This window comes from Primulina eburnea, chromosome 1, assembly GCF_022965805.1.
Source record: "Primulina eburnea isolate SZY01 chromosome 1, ASM2296580v1, whole genome shotgun sequence".
Classification (NCBI taxonomy): Eukaryota; Viridiplantae; Streptophyta; class Magnoliopsida; order Lamiales; family Gesneriaceae; genus Primulina; species Primulina eburnea.
Genome location: NC_133101.1, coordinates 44,052,923 through 44,060,836, shown reverse-complemented (window position 1 = coordinate 44,060,836; position 7,914 = coordinate 44,052,923).

Sequence of the window (7,914 nt, the reverse complement as noted above, 5' to 3'; positions counted from 1 at the left end):
CTCCTCTCAGCTACACAATTTTGCTTAGTAGTTCTAGCTGATGATAGCTCATGCCTAATTCCAGCATTTTCTAGAAAATTTGAAAGAATTTGATCGATAAATTCAGTTCCTCAATCGGATCTGATTCTATCAATTCCAACTGATTTCTCGTTTAATATTCTTTTGAAAATCTTGATAAGTTATGCAGTAGTTTGGTCTTTGGATTTGAGAAATATAACCCAAGTAAATCTTGAAAAATCATCTACAACCACCAAGGTGTATTTCATTCCCCGTAAGCTCATGACTGGTATTGGACCAAGTAGATCCATAAGTAATAGCTCTAAGCATCGGGAAGAAGATTTACTGCCCTTGTTTTTAAAAGAAGATTTAACTTGTTTACCAAACTGACATGCTGAGCAAATTTTATCTTTGGTAAAATCCATTTTGGGCAAACCAGTGACAAGATCGTGATTACTCAGATATGCAATAGATTTAAAATTCAGGTGGTTTAATCTCTTATGCCACAACAAGTTTTTAAAAGATTTTGAAGCAATAAAACATACTGGTGCATAAGGTTGATCATTCCAACTGACTTTGTAAGTGTTTCCACACCGTTTGTCAGTTAATATGACCTCATCAGTTGCATCTTTGATGAACAAGAATGTTTGTCAAATTGAACTGAGAATCCATTATCGCATAACTGACTAATGCTAATCAGATTATACTTGAGATTCTCGACTAGTAAAACATCATTAATGATAAAGTTACCATGGATAAGCTTACCCTTACCCATAGTTTTACCTTTGGAATTATCTCCGAAACTGATGTTTGGTCCAATGTACTTGATTAGTTGAGATAGCAAATTTGAATCTTCTATAATGTGTCGTGAGCATCCACTATCCAAGTACCAGATTGATTCCTTGCTTGTACCTGTTACCTGCAATAACACACAAAATATAATATTGGTACCCCTTTCTATTTGGGTCCAAGATTAGTCCTTTAGGAATCCAGACTTGGATCAGTCTAACAGACTATCCAGTTGCTGTATTCTACATGGTATTTCTCGATTTGTGCGTGCTTGGTATGTAGTGTACAGATGAGACAACATGTGATTTAGCATTGTTCAACTGATTGTTCAGCCGATATCTTTTCTGAACTGGCTTGTTGTTATATTAATTGGAGTAGCCATTTGAGTAATTCTTGCTGAATCTTTTTGACGACTGACTACGTGAGTCTGTTAAAACTTTTGGGCTATAACCAATACCATATCTTTTAGCCTTGTTCGTACTTTCAGTAGGCTGTTCAACCAGTTTACTTGGCTCTGTTTTTTCTTGTACCACAACTGATTTGACAAAGTGAATGTATTTCCCTTTATCCATATTCAGTTTTGGTCGAGTATCATTGCAAAACATTTCATCTTGGTTACTGAACACTAAACCAGTTTTATCATTAACTGATTTCTGTGAGTTCTGTATATCAGTTAATGCATCAGATGATTTGTTCCAAGCCTGAATAAGCTCAGTTTGCTTTGAATTTTCAAGCATAAACTTCTGAATCATTGATTGATTTCTGCTTCTTTCAGCATTGAGCTCAGCAACTTCCTCTTTTAGACTCAACACATCAACTGATACATCAGTTTTAGTTTTATTGTCTATGGGATCATTTTTCTTTGCTCTAGCCTTTTCAAAAGATAAGACAAGCTTGTGGTACTCACTAACCATGTCATGAAGAGTTTAAATGAGTTCTTCTCTAGTGAAATCAGTTGAGCTAAAGTCAAATACAAGTTGACTGCTTGACTCCACTTCTGTATCAGCAGCCATTAGACACTTCACTTCCTCTTCACCATCACTGGAAATGCATAAGGTTTCTGGCTCTGACTCTTCGCTGTCAGTTTCTGCCAATTTTGATTTACTCTCTTCAGCTAAGAGTACCTCATGCTTCTTCCTGAAAGACTTCTTATCATCCTTGGGTCTCCTCTTGTGCTCATACGAATTCTTCTTTCTTTCAGTCGAGCCTTGACTGTCCTTCTCAGGTTTGGGACAGTCAGCAATGAAGTGACCGGGTTTGCCACAGTTGTAGCAAGCGTTTGATTCCTCTTTAGAATTGTTTCTCTGATAATGCTTCTGGAAGTTCCCTTGATTTTTCTCATAAATCTTCCGAATTTTTTGATGAAAAATGACATGGCATCATTGCTTAGTTGATCAGCAACCTTCTCGGCTGAACCAATTGGTTCTGTTCTTACAGCAGCTAAGGTAGTTGTGACTGCTGGAGTAGAGGGTTCTCCTTCTCGAGTTTGCAGCTCAAACTCATAGGCCTTCAGATCAGCAAATAGGTCATGAAGCTAAACCTTGTTTAGATCCATTGACTCCCTCATTGCCATGGTCTTAAAGTCCAACTCCTTGGGAAGACCTCTGATCACTTTTAACGCAAATTCTTTGTTGGTATACACTTTTCCAAGTGCATTTAGTTCATTGATGATACAGCTGATGTGGGGACCCGGACGCTAATTCATTTCCTAATCGTTTTTAGGAATAATTTGATCAATTAAGATAAAAAGGGTCCTAATTTTTTTTAAAATAAAAATGCGAGAATGTCAGTCTGATATACATATCAAAAGTAAACGTACAAGTCCTGTACTGGATACAATAACATCAAACTAGGGTTCCAATACTATATAACAAGTGTTGAATCATATTCTACTTCTGATCCGGATCTCCACGCTAACTTGTCCTCTCTCATCCTCTTCTTGACCCTGATCATGTCCCACCTGTTGTCAGGCATACATGCAAACACGAAAACAGCCGGATAACTCCGTTGAGAATGTAATCCCAGTATAAACAATGAATAAATGTAATCATATAAAAACATATATAAAAGCATAAACAGTCATCAATAACATGTATCAAATCTGAAAACATTAATCGATATAAAACTGTAAACTAGTTACTCGTCATCTCATACTCGACTCATCTATAATCTAGGGATCCCGGTTCCTGGACATTGACACATATATCGAATCTCAGTGATAGGAGTCGATCTACTCCTAAGCAACATCGATACAATTCAATCATCCAGTGTCTCGGCATATCCGCCAAAGACTTGGCATATCCGTCAATGACTAGGCATCTCCGCCCATCACTCAATACACGCTTTGCTATAAATCAATAGACTAAGCATATCAATTTCATTCAATTGCAAACATCAATGCAATAAAGTAAAGTATGTGGTTTTTGGGAAACTCGAGTCCAATCTGAATCAAGTCCATCTCCCGGTTAACATTGATTTATACCTTTCTTTCTGTCGGTTTCTGGCTTTGTCAAAGTCTCAAATTCGAAGCCTGTAATACTCAATCTGACAATGAGAATGTTGAGGAGTATAATATCAATACACCACTCAAGTCAATACTGGATATAAATAGAACTCAATCTAATTCTGTTTCAACGGCATAACTGCACAATCTCAATATACCCAGTAATACAATTATCAATATCAATCCCAACATCACATAATCGATAATAAAACAATTCTGATGTAAAATCTCAATCAAATCCGTTCGGAAAATCATAAAAATTTCATATGGTATCCGTTCTTCGATCCCGTTTCGATTATACGATGTTTACTATGTCAAGAACATCATATATGAATTTTAAAACATACAAAAAGTATTAAAACTTACGTCAAGTTGAAGCTTTCGTCGATAGAAACACGGTACTGAAGTCTGATTGAAAATCTAACGGACAGATCGTTCACAAATCACAAATCTACAAGATAAAAGGCGTAAGGATTTTATGAAAGATTCTCGATCTTCGTTGCTCTGATTCTAAAATGGAAAGAACTTATATATATGTCAAATGCATGGCCATGATATGTGTCCCATTCTTCATACAAATCAGGCGGCGCTCGGGCGGTTGTAATGTGCCACTCGGGCTCCAGACGTTCTGTTCGAATAGAAAACTTATGGTGCACTGGCGCTCGAGCGGTCTTTTCCTACCGCTCGGGCGCTAGATGTTCTGTCCAACATCTTAGCTTATAATGCATTGACGCCCGGCTTTTTCACTCGAGTTCCTACAACCTCAATTCTATCAATTAAGTAATGTCTAATCATAGTGATAACATTTCGGGCATTATATTTCTCTTTCCTAAGATACGATTCCGTCCCCGAAATCACAGGCAATCAATTCATATCAAAAAGAAATGTATAATAGAAGCTGAATAGAAAACTTACATCAATGAAATAATTCTGAGAATCTCTGTCTCATGTCTGATTCAGTCTCCCAGATCTCTTCTTCAATGCCATGACGACTCCACTGAACCTTCACAAGCAGAATAGTCTTCGTTCTGAGATGATTTTCTTTCTGATCGAGAATCTGGATCGACTTCTCGAAATATCTCAATCTCTCATCAAGATCGGCCTTGTCTGGCTGAATAATATGTGAAGCATCAGGAAGATATTTCCTCAATAAAGATACATGAAAGACATCATGTATTCCAGACAGAGAAGGCGGTAGGGCGAATCGATAGGCACGATCTCGTATCTTCTCGAGAATCTCATACGGCCCAATATAACGTGGAGACAGCTTCCCTTTCTTGCCAAATCTGACAACTCCTCTGAAAGGTGAAATCTTCAGGAATACTCTGTCTCCGACCTCAAATACCAATGGTCTACGACATTGGCATATTTAGCCTGTCGATCTTGAGCTGCCTTCTTTCTTTTCTGAATCAGCTTCATTTTCTCTGTCATATTTCTAATCATGTTAGGTCCAATCTCAGGTACCTCAGAGATATCATCCCAATACAGAGGGGATCTGCACTTTTTGTCGTACAACGCTTCAAACAGTGACATCTCAATACTCGTCTGATAGCTGTTGTTGTACGAGAATTCACAAAGTGGCAAAGATTCTTGCCAACTAGTGCTAAAATCAAACACTACAGCTCTAAGCATATCCTTCAGTGTCTGGATAGTCCGCTCTAACTGTCCGTCGGTCTGTGGATGATATGCGGTACTCAGATGTAACTTCGTACCTAGAGACTGCTGTAAACTCTGCCAGAAGTGCGAAGTAAACTGAGGATCACGGTCTGAAACAATCGACTTCGGAACTCCGTGCAATCTGACCACCTCTCTGACATAGATCTCTACAATCCGGTCATGTCTGTATGTCATCTTGTACGAAATAAAGCATGCAGATTTGGTTAATCTTTCAATCACGACCCAAATCGCATCACAACCTCGGGAGAATCTCGGTAGCTTCATCACGAAGTCCATGGAAATTTGATCCCATTTTCATTCAGGAATCGACAAGCTCTGTAACAAACCTCCTGGTTTCTTTCTTTCAGCTTTCACATGTTGGAAATTCAAACACTTGGATACAAACTCAGCAATATTAGCCTTCATTTGTTTCCACAAAAACTGTCCTTTTAAATCATTATTCATTTTTCTGCCACCAGGATGAATGGTGAATCGACTGCTGTGCGCTTTTGATAGTATCCGTCGTTTCAAATCTAAAACATCTGGCACAACAAGACGATTATTCACATACAAAACACTGTCACGAACCTAATATTCTGATCGATGCCATGCTCTGACATCTATATCGAGTTCTGCACATTCTGGTCAACTTTCTGAGCCGCTTTAATTCTCAAAATCAGCTCTGGTTCGACTTGAACAAAGTATAATCTCAACGGTCTATGATCTGTCTCAAATACTAATCCAGACAAACAAAAATCTTAATCAAATTCGAGACACCAATCGTCGATAAGGATAAAGAACCTACCTTTCGACTCAGTGCATCAGCTGCTGCATTCGATTTTCCCGGATAGCACTTGATTTCACAATCGAAATCTTTCAATAAATCAAGCCATCTTCGCTGCCTCGTATTCAACTCTGACTGAGAAAACAGATATTTCAGGCTTTTATGATCAGAACAAATCTCAAACTTTTCACCATAAAGTTAGTGTCGCCATATCTTTAGTTCAAAGACGATGGCTGCCAATTCAAGATCATGAATTGGGTTGCGAGTCTTATGCGGTTTCAACTGTCTAAAGGCATAAGCAATCACATGTCCCCACTGCATCAATACACAACCCAATCCTCTATGAGAAGCATCACAATATACAACGAAATCACCAATACCTGATGGGATAGTCAGTATCGGTGCACTGGTCAATCTCTTTTTCAGTTCCAGAAAACTGGACTCACACTTTTCATACCAAACAAATGGTGCATTCTTCTGAGTCATCTGCGTAATAGGCTTAGCAATACTGGAGAAATCTTTTATAAATCGATGGTAATATCCTGCCAAACCCATAAAACTGCGAATCTCTGGCGCTGATGTCGGTCTCGGCCATGAAATCACGACTTAAACCTTGCTGGGATCAACTGATATACCATCTCCGGATATGATATGACCCAGAAATACAATCTGTATCAACCAGAATTCACACAGTTTTGCATATAATTTCTCAGCCCTCAAAATTCGCAACACAGTTCTCAGATGCTCAGCAAGCTCAATCATATTTTTCGAATAAATCAAAATATCATCAATGAATATAATCACGAAATCATCGAGATATTTCTGAAAGACACGGTTCATCAGACCCATAAACATAGTTGGAGCATTTGTTCAACCAAACGGCATGACTATAAACTCAAAATGGACATACCTGGTTCTGAACGCTGTCTTCGAGATATCAGAATCTCTGACTCTCAGCTTATGATATCCAGATCTCAGATCAATCTTGGAATATACAGAAGAACCCTGCAACTGGTCAAATAAATCATCTATACGAGGCAAAGGGTATTTATTCTTTACCGTCGCCTTGTGTTGGAAATCTTATTCCGGAGTTTGACAAATTAACCAACTGAACCAAGTAACTGAATCAAGCAACTGATTTACGCATCGAAGTTACTAACTGGTTACGTAACTGATCATTCAGCTACTATTTAAGCGCCTCAACCATCGATCAGTAAAGTGTGTTCCTAACTGAACACGTCATCAATTGATTGCAACAACCGACATATAGTACAGTCTAACTGCAACAGTAGTAGTGGAACGCCGCATATCAGAAAGTTGCAGTGTACGATCTGTCAGAGAATATCGACGTGGCAAACAACGGCTGTTATTCAAATAAATGTTACCGTTGAAACAGAAGCCTATAAATAGTCGAAGAGATCAGCTGAAGAACTACCGATTTTCTGAACTACTCATTTTACTTGCTGTTACTCTGCGAAAATATTCTCTCAACTTCAAATCAAAGCTCAAGCTTATCAGTTTTATCAGTAGCATTCAGGCTACGTTTTGAGCTAGAAAAAGCACTTTGTAATCTTTGATAAATTGTACAAGTTGTGCTAAGATCAGTTGTGATCTGTAAAAGAGTTGTTAACTAAGAGTTTCAGTTTTGGCAATAGATAAGTCCAAACTGAAGTGGGTCAGTACACGTTACTGTATTTGATCAAAGTCTTTTAGTGTATATCCTATCTTTGTGATAGAAGGGGTGACGTAGGAGTTATTCAAGTCTCCGAACATCCAGAAACATTTCCTGTGTTATTTACTTTCAGTTATTCATTCTATCTTTCAGTCAGTTAGTTTTCCGCAACTGTTTTATTCAGTTTAACTGATTGATATCGACCGACGAGATACTTGAGTCAGTTTGTAACAAAACTGAACCCAACCTTTCGAAGAAGTTTTAATCTAGCAAGTGTTTATTCAACCCCCCCCCCCCCCCCCCCTTCTAAACACTTTCACCTTGAGTTAACCGATCCTATCAAGTGGTATCAGAGCAAAGTTTATCTTGTCATAGAACATATTCTCTCAACTGATTCAGTATGTCTTCTTTCAACAAAATTCCTATGTTTTCCAGGGAAGACTTTGACGACTGGAAAATCAGAATGCAGGCTCATTTAGCTGCACAAGATGATGATATGTGGTACGTCATAAC